The sequence below is a fragment of the Oryctolagus cuniculus genome, chromosome 8 (genome assembly GCF_964237555.1).
Source record: "Oryctolagus cuniculus chromosome 8, mOryCun1.1, whole genome shotgun sequence".
In the NCBI taxonomy this organism is placed as follows: Eukaryota; Metazoa; Chordata; class Mammalia; order Lagomorpha; family Leporidae; genus Oryctolagus; species Oryctolagus cuniculus.
Genome location: NC_091439.1, coordinates 74829926 through 74856743, shown reverse-complemented (window position 1 = coordinate 74856743; position 26818 = coordinate 74829926). Strand labels below are relative to the sequence as shown.

Here is a 26818-nt window from a genome sequence, read left to right as displayed (position 1 = left end):
AGCGCTGTGCCAGGCCAAAGCCAGGAATTGGAAGCTTCATCCAAGTCTCCCACATGGGTGACAGGTTGCCCAAAGACTTAGGGAATTTTCTGCTGCTTTTCCCAGGTCATTAGCAGGGAGCTGGATGGGATGTGGAGCTGTCTATACAGGAACAGGTGCCCAAATGGAATGCCGGCATTATAGGCAGTGGCTTTACCCACTATGCTGTAATGCTTGTCTCATAACTTTTATTTGAAGGTCAATTGCTGCAAGTTTTAAAAGGCTTTGAAATTTTCTTTTATAAAGTATATAAATAAATACATATCATAAATACTAGGTCTATTTTTAAAAGCATTCTTAAATGATGATATACTACAATTATAATCTCTAGCTTAAGGATGTTAACATTTCCATATCTTCTTTTCCTGCTTTTAAGAGCTTTCTCATTGTTCTATTATGCAAAAACAACTAGATTTCTTTTAGTGAGATAGATTATATTGCAGTCTCCTGAATTATAAGTTGGCCAGAATGTCAACAAATGTGGTGCTAAAATTTAAGAAAATGTTCACACTACTGGTTATTACTATTTTTTAATTTTCTCACTGATATATTATGTCTGAGGTTGGTCTTTGTCACAACAATCCTGATAACGGGTTTCAGTTGCATATGACTTATTGGTGGTGTGTTCTCGAGATAAAGGGAGTGAGGAGTTAGTCCCTGTGAGAGTTTAGATTCAGCCTGATGCATAAGGACAGGCGAGGGCTCTGAAGCAGTACATACCACAAAGGTAGTCCAGCTTGGAGCCAAAGGGGGCTGCTCTTCCATACATTCATTTATTTATGTACAATGTGTTATGTGGTAAAGAAATGCTCAATATTTATTTTAGGAGAACAGAGAGGGACTCAATTATTGGTGCCAGCTATTTATAAGTTTTAAATATACACTATCGTACAAGTGTGTGTGTGTGTGTGTGTTTATAATAGATATGGTTGTTTTTTAACTCAATATTTTAAGCCTTAATTATCTGGAAAATTCGACAGTATGGACTAGCCCACTTCGTGAAATGCTGGATAAAGTATGTATGTTCATATATCTATGCCTGTTTATATGCTCCCATCTGATGGTACACTTCTCAGATGCCATATAAACATATATGTTTATATGTTTAATAGCACCTCACTAGGTGACCACTTATTCCTAAACTTAAAACAAGTAAAACACAATTTGAAAATTAGTATTTAAAAACAATAAGCACAACATTGAGAATCACAGGAAAGGGCACAGAAATTAGGGCTGAACCCTACTCCTAGAGAATTATAATTGAAGACAAATCAGAAATCGGAAATAGGCTTCACAAAGACAGCAGAGAAAGAAAACATTTTTATTAATAAATAAGTAGTAAGAGTGCGGTGGGCATTGCGGGTGAATCTGACGAGAGATTGCAAAACAGAAACCTTACTCTTGTGCAGCCAAGCACATACAACTCATTACATAGATAATTTCAAGATCAACAGTTAAGTAGTCCTGAAAGACTCAACAGCACCATTTGTCATGTACAGTTTATCCCAAATTTCCCTGTTATTTAGGGTGGCTATCCAGTCAGTCCAAGGGCTGTGTGCAGGTGATAGTTATTCTTTGATCAGGGGCTGAGTACCGAAAAGAAACCCCTCAAGACAAGATGAACACCATGATGTTTTTTTATGCGGAAATAAATGACCTCATGGGTCTGGTGATCAGGGGTAATTGGGTACCTTATATGACCAACCTCATACTTCCTAAATTCAATGAGTTAATTTCAAAAAAAGAGATGATTTGCACTCATAAAAGCAGGTAAGGAAACTTTAAACTAAAGGAGGGAGTCCTGGGAGACTAGGACCTGAGGTATATAGCATCGGTATCCAAGACATTATATAAGGGCTCAATTTTAGAAACAAACCTCATTTATAAATATAGATATAGATACAAGTTTTGTTTATTTGTCAAGCAGCTTGGGGTGGGGAGCTCCCATCTGATGGTGCACTTCTCTGATGCCCACAATGATTAGTGCTGAGCCAAGGCTGAAGCTGGGAGCCAGGAACTCAATCCAGCTCTCCAGCATGGGTGGTGGGAACCCAATTAATTAAGCCTTTACCAGCTGCTTCCTATGGTCTGCATTAGCAAGAAGCTGGAATTGGGAGTCAGAGCTCGGGATTGAACCAGTGCAATGGAATGGTCATGTCCAATCAGTGTCTTGACAGCTGTACCAAAAGTTCACCCAAAACATCCTGTTTTTAATTACTGGTAGTTTTGCAACTTGGAGAAAGGTGCCCGAGGAAGTTCAGCTCAGGATGTGCCACAGAAGTCTGGAGATTGGGTGCTAACTCCCTTGCTGTTTACATTTCAAAGCTATGGCTCCCAGGTCCTGGAGAAAGAGGGCCCTAGGTCATAAAGCTGACAGAAGTCTTATCTAAGCTTTCTAAAGGATTTATATACATTTCAAAGGGAGAAGCATGTACCAGAATTATAAGTTTCCTAAAGTGAATGCTCTAAGAAAATGGAGAGGAGAGAAATCTGGTTTCCCCACCCCAACACCCCACCACACACACAGGGAGAATTAAGCCTTTATTTGTGATTTTATTTGTCCTTAACATTGCTCCTGTTGGAGCTCGTTAGGCCCTGCGGGAATCATTCACTGTTATTTCTGACACAGTTACAGAGTTTGAAATCCCACAGCAGACTGTATATTATCGGAGATGCAGGCATCTTGTTAGAGTGAGAGATGCTGCCTACAACATGATACAGGCACAGTTGTCAGGTCTGACAGTGAAGAGGTAATCCTTACAGGACCAGATGGATACCTTTACTACAGAAGAAGATGGGAGCCAGTGGCATGAAGCAGACAGTCTTGAACCTTTCTAATGGGAAGAAACAATCCTACTGTTACCCGTGAATGGCAGGGTTCTTGTCTTCGTGCAAGAAAGAATTCAGGCGTGAGACAGAGAGTAGTGGAAAGTAAAATAGCAAGGTTTATTAGGGAAGGGACATCTATAAGAACGGATGGGCACCTCTCCAGACAGAACCTGAGAGAGAGAGTGCCCAGTTGCTCAGTCTCAGGGAGTCTGAGGTTACATGGTTGAGTGGAGAGAGTACACCTAGCCAGGCCAAGTGGGCAGCTCAGCATGGAGGCAGAGGGCTGAGCTCTCAGTCTGGTTGAGGGGCTGGGGGTTTTTCAGGGATGGGCCTTGCCTTCCCGGCCTCTGCTTCTGCTGGAACAAAGGACTTTTTGGATATAAATACAAAAAATTCCTTTCTGAGTTTTCTCCTGAGGTTATCAGGGGGAATCCTGGCTGGCGCTGAGGAAGGATGGGCAGGATCCCCTGGAAGGTCCGGATCCAGAGCAGGGTATTTGAAATGCAGGTACTGGGCTGCATCTGGAAGATTATCAGGCAGAAGGGGTGGGGACACCCACCTGGCAGGTTATCTGGTAGAAGGGGGCAGGGCAGGAGGCAAATACTGGGCTGCCCCTGAAAGGTTATTGGGATGACTTTGAGATGCATATGCTGGACATAGAGGTCTCCTTAGGCCTTTGTCACACACACATAAGCTCATATCTGACTTCCTACCTAACACTACCAGTTGGTTCCTCCTGAGGACATCTTTTTATTATCACACAAAAATTATAACTGACCTTTAAAACTATCTTTTGATCACTAAGAAATTGGTAATACCTTCAGTGCACCGACAAACTCATGGCCACTTTGAGGTCACAGTCCTGTCCTTACAAATCTTAAAGCATGTGCTTTGACGACGTCTCCTTCAGTCTCTTCTTTCCTCATAGACTGTGAGAAAGTGTGCACATCTTCAGCATGTAAGTGGCTACTGGTTTTCATAAAGTGTTAAAGGATGAGAACAGAGTATTGAGTTCATGCAAAATTCACTCCCAGCACAGAGGTAACACTGAGCCAGGATGAAAGCAAGCAACAGTTGCATTCCACAAAGTATTATTGCCCTATATTATTATGGCTATTTTCAGTGTAGGTTGTTTAGTTACTGTAGCATATCCTTAGTAGATATGAATACTGTCCTCTGGAACTGAACTACCTGGGTTGGAATCCCAGCTTTGCCAATTACTCTCAAGGTGACCTTGAACAAATGTTACCTGTCCAAAGTGAGTTCACTTCTTTCTGAGTGGAAATCAGAACCTTGAGCAGAAGTCACACACAGTGTTATTAGTCATGTAGAATCCCTGAAACTGGTTGGAGGTGTTCTACAGAAACTCCCAAACTGCATCTCCTCCCCAGGTGCACAGGTTGAAGCTAGAACTCAGAAGTTCTTGTTCAGACCACATGCAAGTTCCTGATTGGATCTGCAGTGTTCATGGCTCTTCTTTGGTTAGCAATGTCATTGCCTTTAGGGAATCTTTATGATGAGAGGTAGACTCCAGTCTGTCTAGGGGCCATGTGAAGATGGTCTAGAGTTTCTGGAAAAGAAACCCTTCAAAAGGAGACCAAATATCATGGTGTTATGTATAGGGGAAATAAATGACTTCATGAGTCTGGTGACTGGTGACCTTGGAAGGCAGGTAATTAGGGACCTTTCAGGCCCAGCTGTACCATTCCCTTAACTTTAGCAAGTGGTTGATTAGCAATCATAAAAGCAGGCCAAGGAAGCTTTTTAAAAAGATTATTTATTCAAAGGCCAAGTGATGTGTGTGGGGAGACAGAGAGTAGAACTCTTCCATCCACTAATTCATTCTTCAAATGGCCACAACAGCCGGGGCTGTGCCAGGCTGCAACCAGGAACCAAGAACTACATCCATGTATTCCATGTGGGTTGCAGAGGCCCACACACTTGGACCAACATCACTGCTTTTCCCAGCTGCATTAACAGGGAGTTGGATCAAAAGTGGAGGAGCTGGAACTCCAGCTGGCACTGCAGTATAGGATGCCAGTGTTGCAACTGGTGGCAGCCCGGGAGAGAGGCTGAGAGCCTCTGGGACCTGATGGAATCACCATTCACATTTCCTTTGCAGCTTTTAAAGAGACGACAGAAAATTTTCCCAAAGCCATGGTTCCCTGAGCAAGGGAAAACAGGTTCCTCTTATTTGGGGTGAGAAATGAATATTCAAAAGGAGAAGTTTTGTCACTATTGGTAGCAGTGTAAGCCTCTGCATACATGCATGTTAAGATAACAAGGCTAAAGCTCCTCCTGGAGCAGATACCTTAATACCAACATTAAGCTAGCAATGATTTTTGGACATTTTTTGGCCCATGTGCATAGGCATTGCTCTTGAAGTGGGGTTGGGACCAGTTCAGGGTGGCTAGTGATTGCATCTCTCCCAAGAACATGACTGAAAACAATTTAAAAGACATCAGGCACGTTGAAAGTTTCAGGGCTTTGAAGTAAAAATGAGTCATGATAAAGACTTTTGAACTGCTTGGGGCACTAGCTGGTAACACAGACTATTTCAACCCCTAGTATTTTAATTTCTGAATTGATAAATGGTGATTATTGATAGTACTTACAGGGCTGTGATGAAGGTTAATTGAGTTCCAGAAGGAGAGACAAAGATTGTTAAAACAAATCAACAAATGTAAACAATTACTTATAAGTGTTCCTTAAAATTTCAAGCTTATATCAGCTTTGGAGACAAACTGCTTTATTGAAGAAAAAAGAAGTAGGCTTAATATTTCTTAGAAGAATTTTTAGGCAATATGTATTTTTTATCACATGTGAGGAGTGTGCTCTCTGAAAATCCAAGAAAAATTAATATGTTGTATTTTGCCATGTAGTCAGTAAATGAGTATAGTTTGAAATTGTGTTAGAATATTTTCCTAGGTTAATTATGTTGAAAGCCATCTTGTGATTTCTAATGTTGGTATATATCTTAGAGTTGGAACATGATTTTTGCTTTGGTGATGTATTCTGATGTTCATGATGTATTTAAACACTTTTTTTTTGATAATGTAAGGGGTATACACACTAACTGGATTTTTTTCCAAATTTTTGTCTCTGGGTTAGAGATGAATTCAAAGCAGAGACTCAGATTAAGTGCAAGGATAGGAGCAGGATTTATTTAAAGAGATGAAAGAGACAGTGCATACCCAGAAGTGAATGCAGGCTTCCTCCGGAGGAGAATCACTTGCACCCCAGTTTGGTCAGCCCTTCTATTGAGTAGGCGTGGCGCCCCAATTGAATATGCAAATGGAGTGGAGTTTGGGGGGCTTCAGTGCTAGTGATGACCTTTGGGAACATTTTATGGCATCTCCATCTGGAGATCACATGCATGTGTTCATCAAGGTGTCTTTTTCTTGGTGGAAAAGGCTCAGCTACATCAGCAGAAAGTCTGTGTACTGAATTGGCATGGAAGGAGCTGGAAATTCTTTTGTGATTCAGGACAAGGCACAAAGACTGCTGGAAACCTCTCAGCTCCTTTGTTCTCTAACTCCCTACCTAGTTCATATCAACAATACCTATAACCCAATTCAACTTAATATGTATTTTTTAAAAAGGAATGTAACTTTTTAAAAAGATTTTATGTATTTATTTATTTATTTGAGGAGCAGAGCTATAGACAATGAGAGGGACAGAGAGAGAGGTCGGTCTTCATCTACAATGGCCACAATGGCCAGAGCTGGGTTGATCCAAAGCCAGGAGCCAGGAGCTTCCTCCAGGACTTCCATGCGGGTGCAGGGGCCCAAGGACTTTGGCCATCTTCCACTGCTTTCCCAGACCATAGCAGAGAGCTGGATCAGAAGAGGAGCAGCCGGGACTAGAACCAGCACCCATATGGGATGCCAGCACCAGAGACAGAGAATTAACCTACTGTGCCGCAGTGCTGGCCCCTAATATATATATTTTATATCCTATCCCACTTGGTAGCACATTCATTTATAGACTGAATTAAGAGGTAACTGTTGTACAAACTTCATAGAACACAGGAAAATAATAAATCTATATTTTCTTTGGGTATTACAATCTTAGAAATAAAGGAAAGAAATGAAATATCTAAATGTTTTCTGTTTTCACACATTGCCTTAAGAAAATAAAAGTAATACTCTTTGTATACTACCACTAACCTTATACTGAAAAAAAATATATATTTCTTATGATTTTATATTTACTAAATTTTGAGTGAGAAATATTGTTGAACAAGTGTAAAGCAAGCTTTCTTTTACTTCTTTTGATGTCCAGAATTATATCTTTACTGTGATCTGGCAAAATCATGGTAGATAAGTCATGTAGGATTTCTAAAAAGAGTTTAGAAACAAATCTTTATTTAAATTCTAATAATTCTGTGTATATCTATCTCATTGTAAATCATGCCTATACTAAAAATAAGTCATTAGGGGCAGGCATTTGGAGTGCCTGGGTTCATTCAGGCTCTGCTTCTCACTCTAGCTTCCAGCTAATGAATACCCTGGGAGGCAGCAGGTAATAGTGAAGTCCTTGGTTTCTCTCCCCTACCCCCATCTCTGTCTCTTTATCTCAGACTCTTTGCCTTTAGAATAATAAAAATAAATAAGTAATTCTTAAATGTCATTTGACTAAAAATTTATCATTGGATTCATTAGATTCTTTTCAGATCCTCAAAATAGTACTTTTTTGTGTGTATAAGAGATCTATTCTAAAAGGTCATGGGAAATGGAATGAGAAGTTAATGTGAATTTTGTGTGAACTTATAGAATCCCCCTCCTAGTATATCATAGATCCATAAGCCTTTTTCTTCTTTATGTTATAGAGAGTTGTTTCTCAAAGGGATCTGTAATAATCAGAATGGACTCCATGATGACAGTAACAGTTGAACACGTGGTCTCTGTGTTTTAACATAACAAAGTTCATTCCTGTTTTGCTGCTTGTTAGTGATGTAACAGGGGTTCTGTTTTGTAAAATCACTCTTGGAGGTGTCCAGGCTGGGATCAGGCCTGTTCTTAGTTTTTTTCCCTGGGGGGGGGGGGGGCATCCTTTATTTCTGTTCACGTCCCTACAGCCAGAACCAGTCCCATAACCCCACATTACCAATGGAACTGGGAAGAGAATGTTTCCTGAGTCTTTACAGAAAAAAAATGGTTGTGGTGGGCTTTGTGGCACAGAGGGTTAGCTGCCACTTGGAAGGCCTTCATCCCATACTAGAGTGCCTCAGATGGAATCCCACCTCTCCTTCTGATCCAGCTTCCGGTTAATATGCTCAGGAAGCAGCAGATGATGGCCCAAGTGCTTGGGTTCCTTCCACTCATGTGGGATGTCTGGGTGGAGTTCTTGGCTCCTGACTTTGGCCTGCAACAGCCACAGCTATGCTATTGGTTGGCATTAGAGGGTGAAGTAGCAGGTAAAAGATCCTCTCTCTCTCTCTCTCTCTCCCTCTCCCTCCCTCCCTCCTTCTCTTTCTCTCTCTCTCACATTCTGCCCTTCGAATAAATAAGTGCAAATTTAAAAAGATGAAATAAGTGCTTATTGGTGAGCACTAATAATGTGACTGAAATCTGTGACATTTTTGCCTTGAATGTGAAGTTTATGCAAAATTTCAGAATTTTGTGAATACATAAGTGTTACTGTACAGTCTGTGTATTAATCATTGAATAACTAAATTTATAATTAAGTTTAATTAAATTTTGAAAGCATTTTCATTTTTTTTATAGTTTGACAGCAAAATATATTCTTTCTCACAATGACTGTATTGCCTAATGGCAATCATATTGCTCTAAGTTAATGCATATTTCCCACCCCAACTTCCCCCATAAATCATAGTTTAGCTAAATACACAGCAAAAATGGTGAACTGGCTTTCATTAATCTCTGAGTCATTTTAAATTGTAATTTAAAATAATCTAACCAGTTGCTAAATTACTTCATTACAAAAAATTTGTAGGGGAAATGAACAATTTGTACAGTGAAAGTGGTTTTAAAGCAGACATGCTCTAATTAAATTGCTTTGGAAACAACATCTTTTTAATCACCAAATATGTGTATTTAAAATGACTTTCTTCTGTGATGATTGATTATGCTTTCATTATTAAATTATTAAAAACAAAAGAACATACCTACTTGAGTCAAGAGGAAGTATCATATCCCTAAAATAAGAGAATTTGGGGTGTTGCCAAAATTAATTTAAAAATTACATCTAAAAAAGCAAACTAATAAGCCACAGTATACCTTAGAATAGTTTGAGATTGTCTTATGAACCATTTTTGTTCCATTAAAAGGGAAATGGAACAAAGTAATTGCTATCTTCTTTCAATCTTTTCCTCTAACATATTTCTAAGTCTTCAGAGGTTAATAGCAGTTATACAAAAGACACTTTCCCATGGCCTCAAACCCATCATGTTTTGTTTTGTTTGCACTCAAGGGAATGCTCTGAGTTTGATTCAGTTATTATGTGTTGGGTTAGCAGCTTCACATCATCTTCCAGAATTTAAAATAAGATCTTTTAACATCATCGAAATTACAAAAGCAGTGATCACAGAAACAGTTCTATGCAACAAGGCTTATGTCTATGTCCTTTTGCTTTATCTTGGGATGTAATAATTTTCATCAAGAAATTATGTTTTAATCTGGGAGAGAATAATGGGCAATAGAGAATCTTAGAGAAACTTAGATTTGAAGTATATGTTTCATTTAACTTCTCTAAGTTTGAATTTCCTTATTTCCAAAATAAGCTTATACCTATTTATTTTGAAGAACAAATGGTATAACTATTAAAGTGTCTTATAATATATTCACTTAAAAATAACATCCTATTCATTACTTTTGTGCTTTATGTTTAAACTTTGTGTGTGTTCAAGTCTGTAAGTCCTTAGAGTTAGAAAGAACTTTTAAAGTACTGTGGTTTCTTCATATTCCTTATTTTAAATGAGGCTTATATGTTATTTTTGGTAAAGCATATTTCCTGGCTTAGAATTAAAGAATCCAAATAAAAATTAAATGGGGTATGTTAAAGTTGCTAATTAATGTTCTAAGTGTTATAGAGAACAGTGAATAGATATGGTTGTCTGTTAAATGTGGATGCAATTTCATCCACTGAAAATCTGCATTTTTTAAAAGATTGATGTATGTGAAAGGCAGAGATACAGAGAGACAGAGGCAGAGGCAGAAAAAGAAGTCTTCCGCCCTCTGGTTCACTCCCCAGATGGCTGCAATGGCCAGAATTGCTCTGATCGGAAGCCAGGAGCCAGGAACTTCTTCTTGATCTTCCATGTGGTGCAGGGGTCCAAGCAATTGGGCCATCTTCTACTTCTTTCCTAGGCCATAACAGACAGCTAGATCAGAAGAGGAACAACCAGGGATTGAACTGGTGCCCATATGGGATGCCTGTGCCACAGGCAGAAGGGTTAGCCCACTACACTCAACAGATTTTTCAGAATTCCCTTCTTTCAAGAAAAATTGAAAAATAATAAACGTATTACTCTTTGAGGAAAATAATGGATATTGGAGTATCAAAGAGAACTCTAAAGACTACAGTTTTAGCTGCCCATCCTATAAACACATTTTTCCCCTGCATATATATTTCCAAAAGTGTCCATGGTCATCAAATACATTTATACCTTCTCCAGAGAGACAACACAAGGACTGATACAATTACTAAAGCAAGCTCAAGTTCAGGGTCTTCATGTGAAGTGTAGTCTTTTTTGTCATTTCAGAAGATAACTATGTAACTGTGTGGTGCATAGATTTTTGCTTTCTGCCAAGGCAGGAAATTTCTGGTAAGTGGAAAATAGGAAAAGTGCAGAGACATTAAAAACTCATATTCAAAAAATGTTAAAATTAAACATAGTAGTACTGAGTTGTAGCTTTCTGCTGGAAAAGAAAAAAATGAACACTTACTAAGGTTCTGGTAAGCTCCTCATTCTGCAGCTATCACAGCTCCATGTGCCAGGACAGGATGAGGGCGATGACTTTCTTGTCCATATCTACCATGGACATTTGGGGGATGGCCATGTGGAACAGGGCCTAACTGAGGCTCCACAGCATTTACGACCCATTTGTGTTGAGTGGGTTTAATGAGCTGGAGATTGGTTTAATTATAAGAATTTATTCATGGTGGCTCTGAGCCTTGCTGACTACATTTTGAAAACAAGGTTTGTCTCCTTTAGTAGATGAAGGATGCTTAATGACATGTGTTTACAAAAGCCCAGCATGACAGGATTTTTATTTTTTTACTTAAATCGAATATTCTGTTCAGTCTCCATTCTTCCTATCTCTGCTTGCATTATCTATTGCTTGGAGTGGAAATTTTGGCTATTCCAGCCTCCAAGAGTTCCAAATTATTAGTCTCTAAATCAATTTAAATTATAGCCTAGAAACATGAACAACCTCATTAAGCAGAACTGTATTTTACTTCTTCTCTATTTCTTAATAGATCAACTTTAGCCCAGGCATAACTCTTTCTGAAGGACTTAAGTCACAGTTGCAAGAAATAGCCAGAAACACCAACATTCTGTAATTTCATGTCAGTCCCGGAAATGGGCATTTGTCCAGATTCTTCAGCACCCAGAAGAAGGGTTGTCCACTGTGAGCTTTGAAATGTTAAAGTGGATTCTCCTTGTCCTTGCTTTATATCCTTTCTTTTGCTAATTCAAAGTTTTAAAGTCTGTTATGTGTGGCAGCTCATTTTTAGTGACAAATTTGGTATCTATAAACTCTGTCAACAAGTAACAGAAAACATCAGCTTTACAAAATAAAGTAAATTATGCCATATAAGTAGATGTAGTAGAATCCCCAGGTGCCATACATCAAGGTTCAGCTCTGCCATCATTTCTTGGCCGTTGCTTTGCTACAGGAAGTGTAGCAAAATTGCTTCCGTTCTTTCAGATAAGATGTTTACAATGACTAGGAGAGAAAGTGGAATGGTTTTTGTCCAGGTCTCCCAGATATGAGTACATTTTTCACAGAAGCACTTCAGATTCTTCTGTCAGTGTCTACTGTCTCTAGTGTAAAATTCTTGAGAACTATACTTCATGATTGACAGGCCCCAGATGGCTTTCTACTGCAGAGAAACACCTTTCTGGAAAGTAAGAGACAAAACTATTTTTTCAGAGGTAGCTATACCCTGACTCTTACCTCTCCCTGAAGCCCATCACTCCCTGCCTCGTATTTGTAAAGATGGCCTTGTTGCTCCTGAGTGCTGTTCAAAAACCCAGGAAAGCTTGGCATTCACAACCATTTCTTTCAATGGAAAAGCAGATTATTAGCATACATTTTTGTGAGGTGGTGATAAACTCAGAAGCCCAAATATCAAGAAGGGTAGCAAACATTGGTGTTAAGTTCTCAACTGTGGATGCTACCTGCAGGCCATGTGTTAAGCACACTTATCTATGTCATTAGAAACCCAAGGGCCAAGATAATCACCAGAACTTGCTGCTTCTGCTCCCTCTCAAAAGCCTTGCTATATCTCTCCTGTGTTCTGTATCCTTTACTAGATAACTTCTGAATCTTAAAGCGCATGGGTGTGTACCTATGTGCTGTTGTATTTCTGGTCTCTTATCAAAAATCATAATACACACAGAAAAGTATTCTTTTCTTTTTATTTATTTATTTGACAGGTAGAGTTACAGAAAGTGAGAGAGAGTGACAGAAAGGTCTTCCTTCCGTTGGTTCACTCCCCAAATTGCCCAACGGCCGGAGCTATGCTGATCCGAAGCCAGGAGCCAGGTGCTTCCTCCTGGTCTCCCATGTGGGTGCAGGGGCCCAAGCACCTGGGCCACAGCAGAGAGCTGGAGTGGAAGAGGAGCAACCAGGACTAGAACCCAGTGCCCATATGGGATCCCGGCCCCACAGGCGAGGATTAACCTAGTGCACCACTGCACCAGCCCCAGAAAAGTATTCTTTAAAACAAACTTCTATCTAGGCTACTTCCTAAGTGGCTGTCATAATATTTTACATTTGTTGTGCTATCAAAATTCAGTACCATAATAAACATATGCTGACTTAATTACTGCAAGACGTTTTATCTATCAAAGGAATAAAAAAGACTGAATTGTTCTGGTAAAGAACCTTGTTAATCCTCATGCAGGAAGATGTTTTATGGTGGCATTTATGTCTCTCGGGTGAGCCAGTTCTCACAATATTCAAATTATCTTATTCACACACAGAGACAAAGAAAATATATGACAAGACCACTTAACTGATGCATCCATGAAAACGCTAAATGAAATCTCTTCCTCAGGCTGGGAAGTATTTATAAAATTGATAAATCAATTGTGCTTTCCGGTTCTGAGGCATCTCAAGACTCAGTACTATTTGGGTTTTTTTTTTTTATTAGTGGAATTCCATATATGAAAATATTTTCATATTACCATGCTAGAAAGCTGATGAAATTGCTTGGGAAGGTAGCTTTTTTACATTTAACTGGGCTGAGAATAGTAAAACAAACCTGAGTCGTCGTGTTTTTAGACAGAGTTATGCATGCAAATAGATCCTAGGAAGAGCATACATTTACCTCTATCTCTAGGTCATGATATTTTAATCTTTGGAAATGATGAAGATGTAAGAGTTTAGACATGAAGACATTTTCTGTCTTAGTCTTTTAGCATTCAGATTACTGTAGGGAACACGTAATTAGATCTGGAAAAGAGAAACAATATCCATGCCTTCTGGGGATGACTGAACAGATTATTTGGTATTCTGGATGTCCCTGGACATTGAACATTTCAAAATGTAAGTCCTCCAAGTCAGCAGGTGATGTTCTAGAAGCTCCCCTGTGTGAAAACCAGTCCTTTGTAGTATTGGGCATATCAGAGAAAGAAGAAGGAGGGGGGGGGAGGGGGAGGAGGAGGGGGGAGAGAGAGAGAGAGAGAGAGAGAGAGAGAGAATCTTCCATCTCCTGGTTCATTCACAAAACATCTGCTACAGCTAAGGCTGGACGAAGCCAAAGCCTAGATCTGCATCTGGGTCTCCCACATGGGTGGAAGGGGCCCAAGCACTTGGCTATCTTCTGCTGCTTTCCCAGGTGCATCAGCAGGCAGCTGCATGGGAAGTGAAACAGCTGGGACTTGAGTGGGTATTCATATGGTATGCCAGTGTCACTGGTGGCAGCTAAATCAACTACTACACAGTATCGCCCCTCTTTTAGCCCTTTCAACATCAGATGACAATATTAAATGAAACAGTATAAGTGTTTTATTTTTCTCATTAAAATGTAATAGATGAGATGGTCTTTTGAATCTCAACATTATTCTCAATTTTTTCTCATTTTATATGCCAATTATTTATTCTAAAGATTTCCATCTCTCTATTTATCCAAATAAATTAAAGAGACTAATACTACCCCAGACAGAATGATGCATTTTCATATTGCTGCAGTCAAGGTTAAAGTCAGTGGAATGGGACTGGACTTGTAGACAAGAGGTTAATTGTGAGGTTAAACTCACTAAATTTTATTCTACTTTATAGTGGCCCAAGTCTTCAAATTCTCTTCCTAAAAACAGCTAACACTGAGTGCATAGTAAGTGGTAATTAGTGTTCCAAGAGAGAGCTTTACCTGTATGTGAACATATTTAATCTTAATCACAATCTCATGAGATTTGAAAACAGTTTATCATATTGTTCGAAAATAATTCTTACCTCATATTCGCATGTTGTCTTTTTAAAAAAAATATTTATTTATTTATTTAAAAGTCAGAGTTACACAGAGAGGAGAGGCAGAGAGAGAGAGAAAGAGAGGTCTTCCATCCGATGATTCACTCCCCAGTTGGCTGCAATGGCCAGAGCTGCGCTGATCTGAAGCCAGGAGCCAGGAGCTGCTTCCAGGTCACCAACGCGGGTGCAGGGGCCCAAGAACTTGGGCCATCTTCTGCTTTCCCAGGCCATAGCAGAGAGCTGGATCGGAAGTGGAGCAGCTGCCACTAGAACCAGGGCCCATATGGGATGCCGGCACTTCAGGCCAAGGTGTTAACCCATTGCACCACAGCGCCAGCCCCCATATGTTGCCTTTTACCTTATTTAAGCTGCAAATTGGAGCTGAATTATTTAAATTATGAAGAAATGGTTACAGCGGCCAGCGTTGTGTCGTAATGGGTAAAGCCTCCACAAGCAGTGCCGGCATCCTATGGGCACCAATTTGAGACCTGGCTTCTCCACTTCCGATCCAGCTCTCTGCTATGGCCTGGGAAAGCAGAAGACGGCCCAAGTCCTTGGGCCCCTGCACCCATGTGTGAGACCCGGAAGAAGCTCCTGGTTCCTAACTTCAGGTGGGTACAGCTCTGGCCATTGTGGCCAATTGGGGAATGAACCATTGGATGGAAGACCTTTTTCTCTTTCTGCCTCTCCTATCTCTGTGTAACTCTGACTTGCAAATAGATAAATCTTAAAAAAAAAAAAAAAAAAAAAAAGAAATGGTTACAAAACTAAATTTTTTTTTTTTTTTTTTTTGACAGGCAGAGTGGACAGTGAGAGAGAGAGACAGAGAGAAAGGTCTTCCTCTGCCGTTGGTTCACCCTCCAATGGCCGCCGCGGCCGGCGCGCTGCGGCTGGCGCACCGCGCTGATCCGATGGCAGGAGCCAGGAGCCAGGTGCTTCTCCTGGTCTCCCATGGGGTGCAGGGCCCAAGCACCTGGGCCATCCTCCACTGCACTCCCTGGCCACAGCAGAGGGCTGGCCTGGAAGAGGGGCAACCAGGACAGAATCTGGCGCCCCGACCGGGACTAGAACCCGGTGTGCCGGCGCCATAAGGCGGAGGATTAGCCTAGTGAGCCGCGGCGCCGGCCTACAAAACTAAATTTGAATTTAATTGAGGAAAGTTTTTTAGCAGGGTGATATTAAAAGAAAATATCATAAGGTGGTAAAGACTAGAAAACATGTGAGCAAGGGATAAATGTTGGAATGTACATGATGATTTTAAGGTGTCTTTTCATTGTTCTGCTGACAGATCATTGATTATTATATAGTAATCAGGAGGTAAGTAACCTGGCTCTTGTCAAATTCTGCAACAGATCAATTGTGTAACCTCCAAAGAACTCTTTTAAAAAAATGATTTACTTATTTGAAAGACAGAGTTACAGAGAGAGAAAGAGAAGGAGAGACAGAGATCTTTCATCCACTGGTCCACTCCCCACATTGCCACAATAGCCCCCTTAAAAACTTATGATCCCATTTCTTCTTAAATAGATACAGGTCTAAATTACTTAAAATTCTCTTATTTTTTGTGATACTCTGAAATTATGCTACCAATTTTCTGAAGTGTTTAATGAATGTCTTACACCATGGTAGCTACTTTGCAAAGCCAAAAAAATAGAGAGGGCACAAGCGGACAGAGATAAAAAAAAAAAAAAAAAAGAGGAAGAAGAACAAAAAGAGGAGATGAGGACAAAATTCCCGTCCTTCATTTTTAGTATAGCTGTCAAAACAAGGATGTATACATGTTAAAAAAAACTCTGTGAATTAGGTAGGGGTCAGAATATTTGAAACAAATATCAACTTTGCTATATTTTCCTTCTTGAATGGAAATAGAAATAATTATTGAACAGGTATCATCAATTAGGTACCACAGTTTGAGATTTCATATTTTAGTCATTAATTAAAAAGAACAACCTGTTTATTCCCTGTGGAGAAATTTTATGTTATGAGCTTTTCTAAGGGTCTTCATAGTTAGGAAGGAATAGAAGTTGAATGAGTAGTTATTTCATGTCAGCCAGGCAGTGATTCAGTGTGGGAGCTTCTTGGACGCTTTCAGTGCCAAGGGAATGTTTTGTGCCATAGATAAACCTAATAGTTCAAAATGTTCTATTCTTTGGCAAATAGTTTTATGTTTGTTTGTTGTGGTTTTTTTGTAAAGAAAATTTTCAGAAGTGGGAGGAACTTTCAAAATCTCTTTTTAATCTTACAAAGAGTCAGAGCACTTAATAAATGTGCCAGCTCTGGCAAATACTTCTTCAGTATAAACAGCTCCATTAAGCCAGTACATTGGGCACTTTCTCACGGCATGATGCGTGTGTATTTTAATTTATGGATCCAATTTAAATACTGCATTCTATAAAAGCTGGCTACTATCCTCAATTTTACAAGAAAGATGTTTGAAAATTGTTTAGTTTACTAACAAATCTGAATGCCAATGAGCCACAATTTACTAATAACATCTCTTCTTTATTAGTACAGCCTTCTTTTTCTTTCGAGGACATGTAGGCAGAAGGCCCAAATTGGGAAAACAATTGTTAATTTTTTTAACCAATCTAGAACTTTTGATTTCTATATACTTTGGCAACCAATGGGAAATGAAAAGCTATGTAATTCAAAAAGAAATTAAAATGCTCAATTCAAGAACACAATGCTTTAAATAAAAGCCTCAGATATGTGGACCTTGTAAGTTTATTAATTATAAAAGAAAAATCTAGCTCAAGTGGTGGATTTTGTGACTTGTGAGACTAGAAGAGTTTTAAAACACATTTAATACAATGCAGTATTACAGAACATTACTATGTAAGCCAAATCATTGACCTGTAGAAATTAGATGATAACATCTTAATTTTATTGTACATTATCAATTTATAAGGCATTATGTGAAAATTGTAGAACTTGAAGCGGAAATGGATCTTAAAAACCCTCTATATCCATTTACCCCTTGGTAGATGTTATTATTTGAAGTGCCATAGAATGTTAAATCAGGAAAAAAAGTAAGGAATGAATGAAGCCACTAGTTTACATTAGAAGACCATTTAAAGGAAGGGAGTTGTGATTGTCTGAAGTCATGTGAGAGTCATCTGTCGTCACAACATTTTCATTGGCTCCTTTTAGGTAGCTCATTTTTCAGAGGGAAAAATAAGTCCATGTTTACAATAGTACATTTGGTTTATTTTATTTACTCATCTTATTCAACCAAACATTCATATTTAATACCCTAAGTGATATGTAAATTTTAATAAAATTCTGCAGTGTACTTCTAAAAAATACTCATATTAAAAACCCATTGTATACTTTTCCTAAATGTAAAACTGCTATCCACATGTCAGTTTTCATTTATAGTCAGAGAACATTAATGTTGGATTAGTATCATGCTGATTTTATTTTTTCATTTTATTTTAATTGAAAGTAAAGTATACCACCAGTCAAGATGAATAATGCTCATAGACATGTGCACCTGTGCTTTGTGGCTGTTTACATTCACATTAGCTGATTAGCTCCAGCCAAGCAGTTCCACATTGAACAATTATTCACAGAAAGGCCTCATTGTATTTGTCATATATTTATCAGTTTGGATTATAAGACGGATATTCTAATATGCTGTATTGTATTATACTAAAAATTTATGACAAATGGCCAAATTTTTTTGAAGCTATGAAGAGAATGCAACGTAGGTCAGCAGAACTCAAATAAGATCTTTGCAAAATAAATGCTTGGTTTTCTTTTAAACTAATTATCTAAATTCGGCTCTATAATAAACCCTAATTGAATAATTGATGGCAGGTTCTCTGATCCAAAGACTAAAAAGCCATGAGCCTGTCCTGAAGTTGACTTACAGTCTTAGCAGGCAGACACATAAATAAGTAATTTGAATACAGCAGGGTAATTGCTAGGACCTAGCACATATTTAGCACTTTTTTGTACCAGCTTTGTTTTAACTAGTTTTGCGTCTTTTATTTCTCACAACATCCTATCACAGTGGCTTCTGTTACTGTCTTCATTTTACAGAAGGAAAAACAGCTGCCTAGAGAGGAGACTTGTGTGAAGCCACACAGTCAATCACTAGTGGAGGTGAGATTTGAAGTCAAACAAGCTGAAACTCACTTTAAAAGGGAAAAACAAAGATATGCGTGTGATTCCAGTGTAGCAGAGAGATGTTGAATTGTAGCTAAAAACTGAGGGGAAAGGAGATGCAGCAGGAGTGGGGAACAAATAAGAACAATTCGCGCTTCCTGGGATAAGAAAGACTTAGTGATGGCAAAGAGCATTAGATGTATGCAGGGAACCTTAGCAGGTTCTTACTACCACAGCCACATTTCCCCAAGTGAGTCTGCAGTGCACAAAGAAGCCCTTGAACACAGGTTGAAACTACAGATTCCCAGTGAGTCAGGATCCCTGCAGTAGGACCCCAAAATAAGCATTTTAATAGAGCATGTCAAATATGTAACTTCTCTGCATCAGAAGTTCAGGAGCCTGTGTAAGGTTGTAAAGTTCACATTGCAAAGTTTCAGCTGAGTCAAAGTAGGTAGAAAAGGGCTAGACTATTGTAAGTTTGGAATTTTCCTTTCTGACTATATAATTTCACAAAGTAAGGAACAGTATTAAGAAATACATAATAAATATAAACGAAGGTTAAAAATACATGAGTACGTGGTGATTCACCATGTTCCCAAATCTGTGTATATTAAATGCATGGAGTTTGTATTCCTTAAGTAAATTTTTTTAAAAAAGAGTAAATTATGAGCAGCAGTGTTGGCTCAAATAACTGGATTCCTGCTACCCCTGTGGGAGACTTAGATTGTGATCTTCGTTCCTGGCTCCAGTTGTGACCCTGTCCAGCCATGGCCATTTTGGACATTTGGGATGTTAAGTAACAGAAAGGAAATTTCTCTCCACCCCTTGCCTCACTCCCTCTCTTCTGTCAACTAAATTTTAAAAAATAATAATTTAAAAGGCTTAAAACATAAATAGTGAATAAAAATAAACATATAAATAAATAGTGAATAAAAAAAAAAACATTTTGTCCAGATCCTCATTTATCCTGTAAGGAAATCCATAAGCAAATGCCACTAAAAACTACTCTTTTATTCAGATTTCCACTGTCATCCTAGTCCATTTATTTGCTACTTGCACAGATTTAGGGAACCTTTCAAAAGGTACGACCAAGTTCAAGATTCATTACTTTATTCATTTAATATGAGTCTTAATCCTAGTAGAAGACAGAGAAGATCTGAGCTACTTTTCATAAAAGGAGAACAATTCATTTATAGATATTTCCCTTATATGTAGTAGGTGAAAGCATTTTTATGCTGAACTGGGTAAAATGTGTAATACATGTACACTGTCCATAGGGTGCTTGACATCCTGAAAGGAAATAGGAGATGCATGCGCACACACAAATGTAATAAGGTTAGAATGTTGTAGGAGCTCCAGGGAGGTACAAGTGATGCACAGTGTACAGAGAAATGAACATTTGCTCGTTGTTGAAGACATTAGGGAAACTTTCATGGTGGGTTGGGCGTTTGAGCTTGGTTGTAAATTAAGAATGAAAATTTGATATTGGGGTTACTGTGGAAGGGCATTTCCAAATGTGCAGGTGTCAAGATTATTATGACTGCAAGCAAATAAATATGCGTGGAATTGCTGTTAAGGGGATGGTTGGAAAACTGATAATTGTCTACAAAGTTAAGTCAATTAAGAGTGACCCTCAGTTTGAGGGGTTAGATTGCCAGCCTAGCATTTGTTCACTCTAAGTATAACATTGGACTCCTTCATCAAAGAAGAGGCATGGAGAAAGGTTTCATCAAGACCAATCTGATAGCAGGATCTAGGAATGACTGGAGATGGGAGGGGCTGAGTTAGAGGACCAGGTAGGCTGCATATAATTGGACAGACAAGGGTTATGGTTTTCACTCAGCTCTATAGTGACTGCCCCATAAAGATTGATACTGAAAATGATTGGGTTTGCTAAGCCAGCCCTATTTAGAGATTGATCTCCTCCAAGTGTTTTATGATTATTTCTTTCCAGAAAGGGACTTGTAATATTTGCTAATTTCTGTGAAATAAGTGACCCTTCCATGGATAATTTTAAGCTACCAGTTTGATAGAACCAAACTTGAATTTGTGAAGTGTTGTCAGGAAAACATATCTAACTGGTTGGAGAACTGCAAATGACCTGACAAAGACATGTTAACAGCAGGAATGTTTATTACATAGGAGAGGATACTCAGGAGTGAGTAATTCACTGAACAGCCAAGGTAAAAGTTTATATGGCAATTTAACAAAAAGGGTGGGGGGGCTGGTAACAGCTGGAAGCTTCTTTTGTCCTTCTTTGAACTGACAAGCAGGTGAGTTTGTACTTACCTGTGCTAAGGATCACTCTTCTCCCAAGGAGGCAGCTCCCTGGCCGGCAGCTGTGTTTGGGGAGGCTCTGTTTAAGCTTACACAATGGTGTGGTTGCTGATTTTTCACAAGTTTTCAATTTAAGGTAATTTTCATACCTCTTTGGTGGGCTGCTAATCACTTCAGGAGGAGATGAATAAAATATATGCAAGGGAGTCCAGGCTAGGCAACTCCTGCTGTCCACTATGTCAGTCTGTGGTAGTGTCAGTGTTTGTGTATCCCTATAATTCATCCATTGAAATTTAATCACAAATTCAGTGGTTTTAGGATGTGGGGACTTTGGGAGGCAATTAGGTCATGATGTCAGAGCCTCTACATAAAGGCCTCCGAGAGCCACCTGGTCCCATCCTCCATGTGAAGACGCAGCTAGGCTGTGATATCTGTGAGCCAGAAAGTGAACTCTGAGCAGACACCAGGTCTTCCAGCGCTTTGATCTTGGACTTTCCACCCTCTAGAACGGTGAGAAACGAAATCCCTATTGTGTGTAAGCTCCCAGCTTATATTTTGTTGCACCCACCCAAATGGGCTGTGTTGGAACATGGCCTCAGAATTGCCTATTACAGTGGTGAATTACATTATTTCAAAACAAAGTAACATACAGAAACAAGACGTAACCTTGCCCTTAGCACATGTAAAAATCACATTGCATTGTAGAGAGGATTCTTTTAGTCATCAGGATTCAGCTATTAGGACTGGAGGGAATTTTGAGTACAGGTTTTGCGCGATAGCTTGAGGGAATTTGGACAAGGGCGAAGAGCAGGGATTGAGGTAAACTGTATGTTCCATTCCTAAAGATTAGCCTATATAATACAGGCAAAGAAAACTTGGGTACTAGATGTAAAGGGGAAGCAAGTCCTATGTTTATTCTGCTCCTTCTCTTGCTTGATTTCCATTTGTTGTGAATTACTTGGCTTGTCCTAAGTGTACTGCCACAGAACATGCTGGGTCTCCGAGAGGCTGCATGCAAGAATAATACAGGTGGAGTCACTTTCGTTTCCATTGCCATACTCCTCAGGTTACAGAGCAGACAGAAGACAGAAGCAGGTGTCCTTGCCCCCCCTCATAATTTCCTGACCGCTGTCTCTCTTGCCTCCCTAATAACTCTTAGCTGAAAGCTCAAGGCATCAGATGATACTTATTTGCTATCGCTCTTTAATGCAGTCTTCATGAGAGGTCCACTATACTCTCCACCTGTTCTTTGAATATAGCTTCTTATTCATCTTTATTTCTACTGTTGCTATTTATACAAATAGATTATCCGTACCACTTACCTTGGCGTCTCAACTCCTTTTTTATTTTTAGCCTATTTTAGCCACATATCTAAATGTCAGAATATCCACTTTGAAATTCCAATTGGACAGCAAAGTAAAGATACAAACTTAACTTGAATAAATTGAATTACTGATTTTTTAAAAAAAGCCTTAGGGGTAGGCGTGACACTGAACAAAGCCACCATTGGAGATCCCATATCTCATAGGTGTGCCAGTTTAATTCCTTGCTCTGCTGCTTTTAACACAACTTCCTGTTCATACACACCTCGGGAGGTAGTAGGTGATGGCTCAATTGCTTGGGTCCTTTCCACCCTAGGCGGCAACTTGGATGGAGTCCCTGGTTCTTGGCTTCGGCCCGGACGGCCCCGGCTGTTGCTGGCATTTGAGGAGTGAGCCAGTGGATGAAAGATCTTTGTTTTCTCCTTCTATCTGTCTGCCTTTCAAGTTGATGGAAATAAACATTTAAACATTATTTAAAATATTTAATTTACTTGAAAGGCAAAGAGACACAAAGCGAAAGACATACAATGAGAGGGTATGAAGGAGAGGGAGATGTCTCATCTGCAAATGCTAGCAACAGCAGGAGCAAGGCCAGGCTGAAGCCAGGCGACTGTAACTGTATCTAGATTTCCTAAATGGGTGGCAGGGATCCAAGTACCTGTGCCTCTACCTGCTGCCTCCCAGGGTGCACATTAGTAGGAAGGTAAAATCAGGAGCTGAGTCAGGACTTGGATTCAGGATCCCAAGCAGCATCATAGCTACTGTGCCAAAAACCTGCCCCTATGATTACTGACTTTTCACTCCAAGTATATTCCTTCTGTAGTGTTGTCTATCTTTATTAAGTTCCTGTGTTGTCTATTTGCTTGGGCAAAATGTTAGAGAAATCATTCTTGAATCCTCTCTTTCTCTTAAAGCCCATATGCAATCAGGAAATTGTCATTTCTACCTTAAAAATATATACAGTGTTCAGTTTTCACTACCTCAGCTACTGAAATCTTCATCCAAACAACCACTCTTCATTTATTACAGTCATCTTCTAAGGAGTCTTTCATCTTCTACACTTGTTCTTCAGTCCCTCTTCATTTAGCATGTACTGCATTTTGTTCATTATAGCCAAAGTTTCTAAATCCAGTTCACACTCAGTGGGAGGGGATTACGAAAGTCTGCAAATACAAGGAGGCAGGGATATCCTAGAAGCTGCCATCAGAGGCAGTGTACCTGGTTATTAACTTGGGACTGGCTCTCAATTTAAGAAACTTTACAAGCACTCAACACACACAGAACTCAGCTGTCTTTCATTTGAAAAGTTTCTAATATTGTGCCACCAACACTTAAAAAGCCCAGGAATGAAACAACTTTCTTGCCTTTCAATTCAGTGGTCTATCAGCCAAATATGCAAATGTCACCACTCCGGGTGACATTTGGTGTAGTGGTTAGAAGATCACACTGGTTGGGACACACCCCCACTCTGCATTCCATATCAGAGTGCCTGGTTTTGAGTCCTTGCTCCAACTTCCTGCTATTGTGAACCCTGGAAGGCAGAGGGTATAGGCTTAAATAGTTCGGCCCCTACCACTCACATAGCAGACCCAGAATGAGTCCGTGTTCCCCGACTTTGGCCTGGCCTTTTTTAGCATTTGGGGAATGAATCAGCAGATGGGACCTGTCTTTCTGCCTCTCAAATAAAATATGTATAAAAGAAAAACTATTTCTGTATATTCAAGGTTAACCCGTGACAGTGTTTTCACCTTCTGAAGCCCTGGTGTCTAGGATTTTGTAGATTTTTCTTTTCACCAAATTTTTAGAAATGTTATAGCTCCTTTGTGATATGGCTCTTATTCTCCACTGGAATTAAGAATCGGGTGTGGCGTAGCAGGTAAAGTCACTGCCTGCAGTACCGGCATCCCATATGGGTGCCAGTTTGAGTCCCAGCTGCTCTGTTTCTAGTCCAGCTTACTGTTACAGCCTGGGAAAGCAGTAGAGGATAGCCCAAGTCCTTGGGCCCCTGCACCTATGTGGGAGACCCAGAAGAAACTCCTGTCACCTGGCTTTGGATCAGTACAACTTCGGCCATTGTGGCCAAATAAATCTTAAACATTCTTTTTCCTCCCTCCCTCCTTCCCTCTCTCTCTCCATCTCTCCCTTCCTCTCTCCCTTCCTTCCTTCCTTCCTTTTAATTTTATTTTTTTGTGACCATGAAGGATTAGGAACATGGACAAGGAAGTGTAAACAATGCCAATGCCAAGGAAGTTTTTTAAGCAAAAGAGAAATCTCCCAGCAGCACTGAGAGTGTTAGGTTTGAAATAGCTTGGGGTCCTGCCCTTTCGTAACTCCAGAAAGGAGAAATGGAAAAAAGCGACCAACCTCAACAGAGACAGGTTGCTTTAGTGGAGTAAAGAAGTGACAAGTCTCTGAAGAGACTGTGCTCATGGTGCACACAGGGCTTGGTTTTGATCTGGTTTGGTTACTGAGGGAACTTGGCACCAAGGGTTCTCCAGAAGCCTTGGAAGTTTTTGTTTTGCAGAGAGAGAGAGATGGACCATGAGACCATGAGGGATCTCCCATGGTGCAGAGAAGGGGGAAGGGGCAACATGCACTTTATTCTAGCCCCTAGAGACAAAAAAAAATATGGACATCAAATTCATCTGGCTACTTCCTGCTGAGAAGGGGCCATGCAGTTGCTGGGTTTGCCTCTGGAGCCTGGAGTCCTCTTCGGGTTTTGAGGGAAGGGGTTGGTATCCATTATTGTGGTGGAGGAGTAACATCATGATCTTAACTTGGTCTTGAGAGATGGCTTTGTGGTTCTGTAAGAAATTTTGGAAAAGATTAAATAGGCATGGTCTGAATAACAGGACCATAAAGTTGACCATTATGGGCCCAAGAAGATGAGCTAACCATACCCACTCTCCCAGTATAGCAGTCCACCCCATGTTTTGTTGGTTTTGAGCCTGTGCCCACTTCAGTAGTCTATTTGTTGAGCCAGTTGGTTTAGGGAGTGTTGAGACATTCCCAAAGCAGTGGCACCTATCACTGTACTTCCTGCCCCCAAGACTGTTAGGAGAGTGAGGGGATTTGGGGCCAATGCTGTGGCATAGCAGGTTAAGCCACCGCCTGCAGTGTTGGTATCTCATATAGGTGCTGGTTCAAACCTGGCTGCTCTACTTCTAATCCAGCTCTCTGCTATGGCCTGGGAAAGCGTTGGAAGATGGCCCAAGTCCTTGGGCCCCTGCACCCATGTGGGAGACCTAGAAGAAACTCCTGGCTTCAGATTGCTGTACCTCTGGCCATTGTGGCCAATTGGGGAGTGAACCAGTGGATGGAAGACTGCTCTCTCTCTGCCTCTCCTTCTCTCTGTGTAACTCTGACTTTCAAATAAATAAATCAATCTTTAAAAAAAAATAAAAATGGAGAGTGAGGGCAACAACAGGAGCCCTCCTGAAGCAGGAGGAGAGTTTATTTACCATATAGGAGCTGTTTTTTGGTATAGATAAAAATTGAGGATGAGTTTTACCAAGGCACAGGGGGAATGGACAGGGGTGATGGTTTTTAGAAAACTATTGCAACACACATGATGGGTGCTGGAGAGCTTTTACAGCTTTTGTGGTTTGATTGATCTGCTCTGGAGTGAAGTCAATGGAGGTTCCCTGGAGCCAGAGATCATAAACCAGGTGTTAGAGGTTGTTGAATGAGGAGATTTGAGGTGAAGTCATCAGAGGTCTTCCCAAAGGGCTGTGAGGAAGGTGTAGAGTTGGGGCAGGGTAAAGGCCATTAGGCCAGATGGTGACTATGGTCCTGCTTCAAGAAGGGGAGGTAGGGGCTGGCGCTGTGGCTCACTTGGTTAATCCTCTGCCTGTGGCACCAGGTTCAAGTCCCTGCTGCTCCACTTCCCGTCCAGCTCTCTGCTGTGGCCTGGGAGGGCAGTGGAGGGTGGCCCAAGTGCTTGGACCCCTGCACCTGCATGCGAGACAGGAAGAAGCACCTGGCTCCTGGATTGGGATAGGTGCAGCACTGGCTGTAGTGGCCATTAAGGGAGTGAACCAATGGAAGGAAGACCTTTCTGTCTCTCTCTCACTGTGTATAACTCTACCTGTCAAATAAATAAAAAAAAAAAAAAAAGAAAAGACAAAAGAAGGGGAGGTAATTTAGTTTGAATGAGGTAAGACTGGTGGGGTGGCCATATATCTGGAGTGGATTGGCATTGGAGGGGGTGTTGTGGGAGGGGCCTTTTTAGCCTAGACAGATGGACTCAGATGGGGCCATCATCTAGTTTAGCCATTGTGGGAGTAAGGGAGATGACCTTGTGGGACCCCTTTCACTTTGGAGTTAGCAGGGAGCTAACCATATGGTAGGCCATATCTTCCCTAGCCAAGGCCAGCAGGGGGGCCTCAGGAGTAGGAGCCAGGGCCTGGTTAGTATGTTGCCACAGAAACTGATAGCTGAAATGAGGGGAGAGGGCAAGTTGGAGGGAAGAGGGGAATTTATCTCTGGTGACCCTGACAGTGAAGTATGGCAACTTGTTTGGGAAAGAAGGCTGTGGAGAAGAGCTTTAATGTGAGAGGCATTGACTACGGGAGTGCC

General features: G+C 40.3%; 1 protein-coding gene across 7 annotated transcripts in view; it reads left to right on the top strand.

Moving 5' to 3' along the window:
- CCSER1 (coiled-coil serine rich protein 1) overlaps positions 1-26818 on the top strand; it is a 1459660-nt gene that overhangs the window by 551226 nt on the left and 881616 nt on the right. The window lies entirely within an intron of this gene.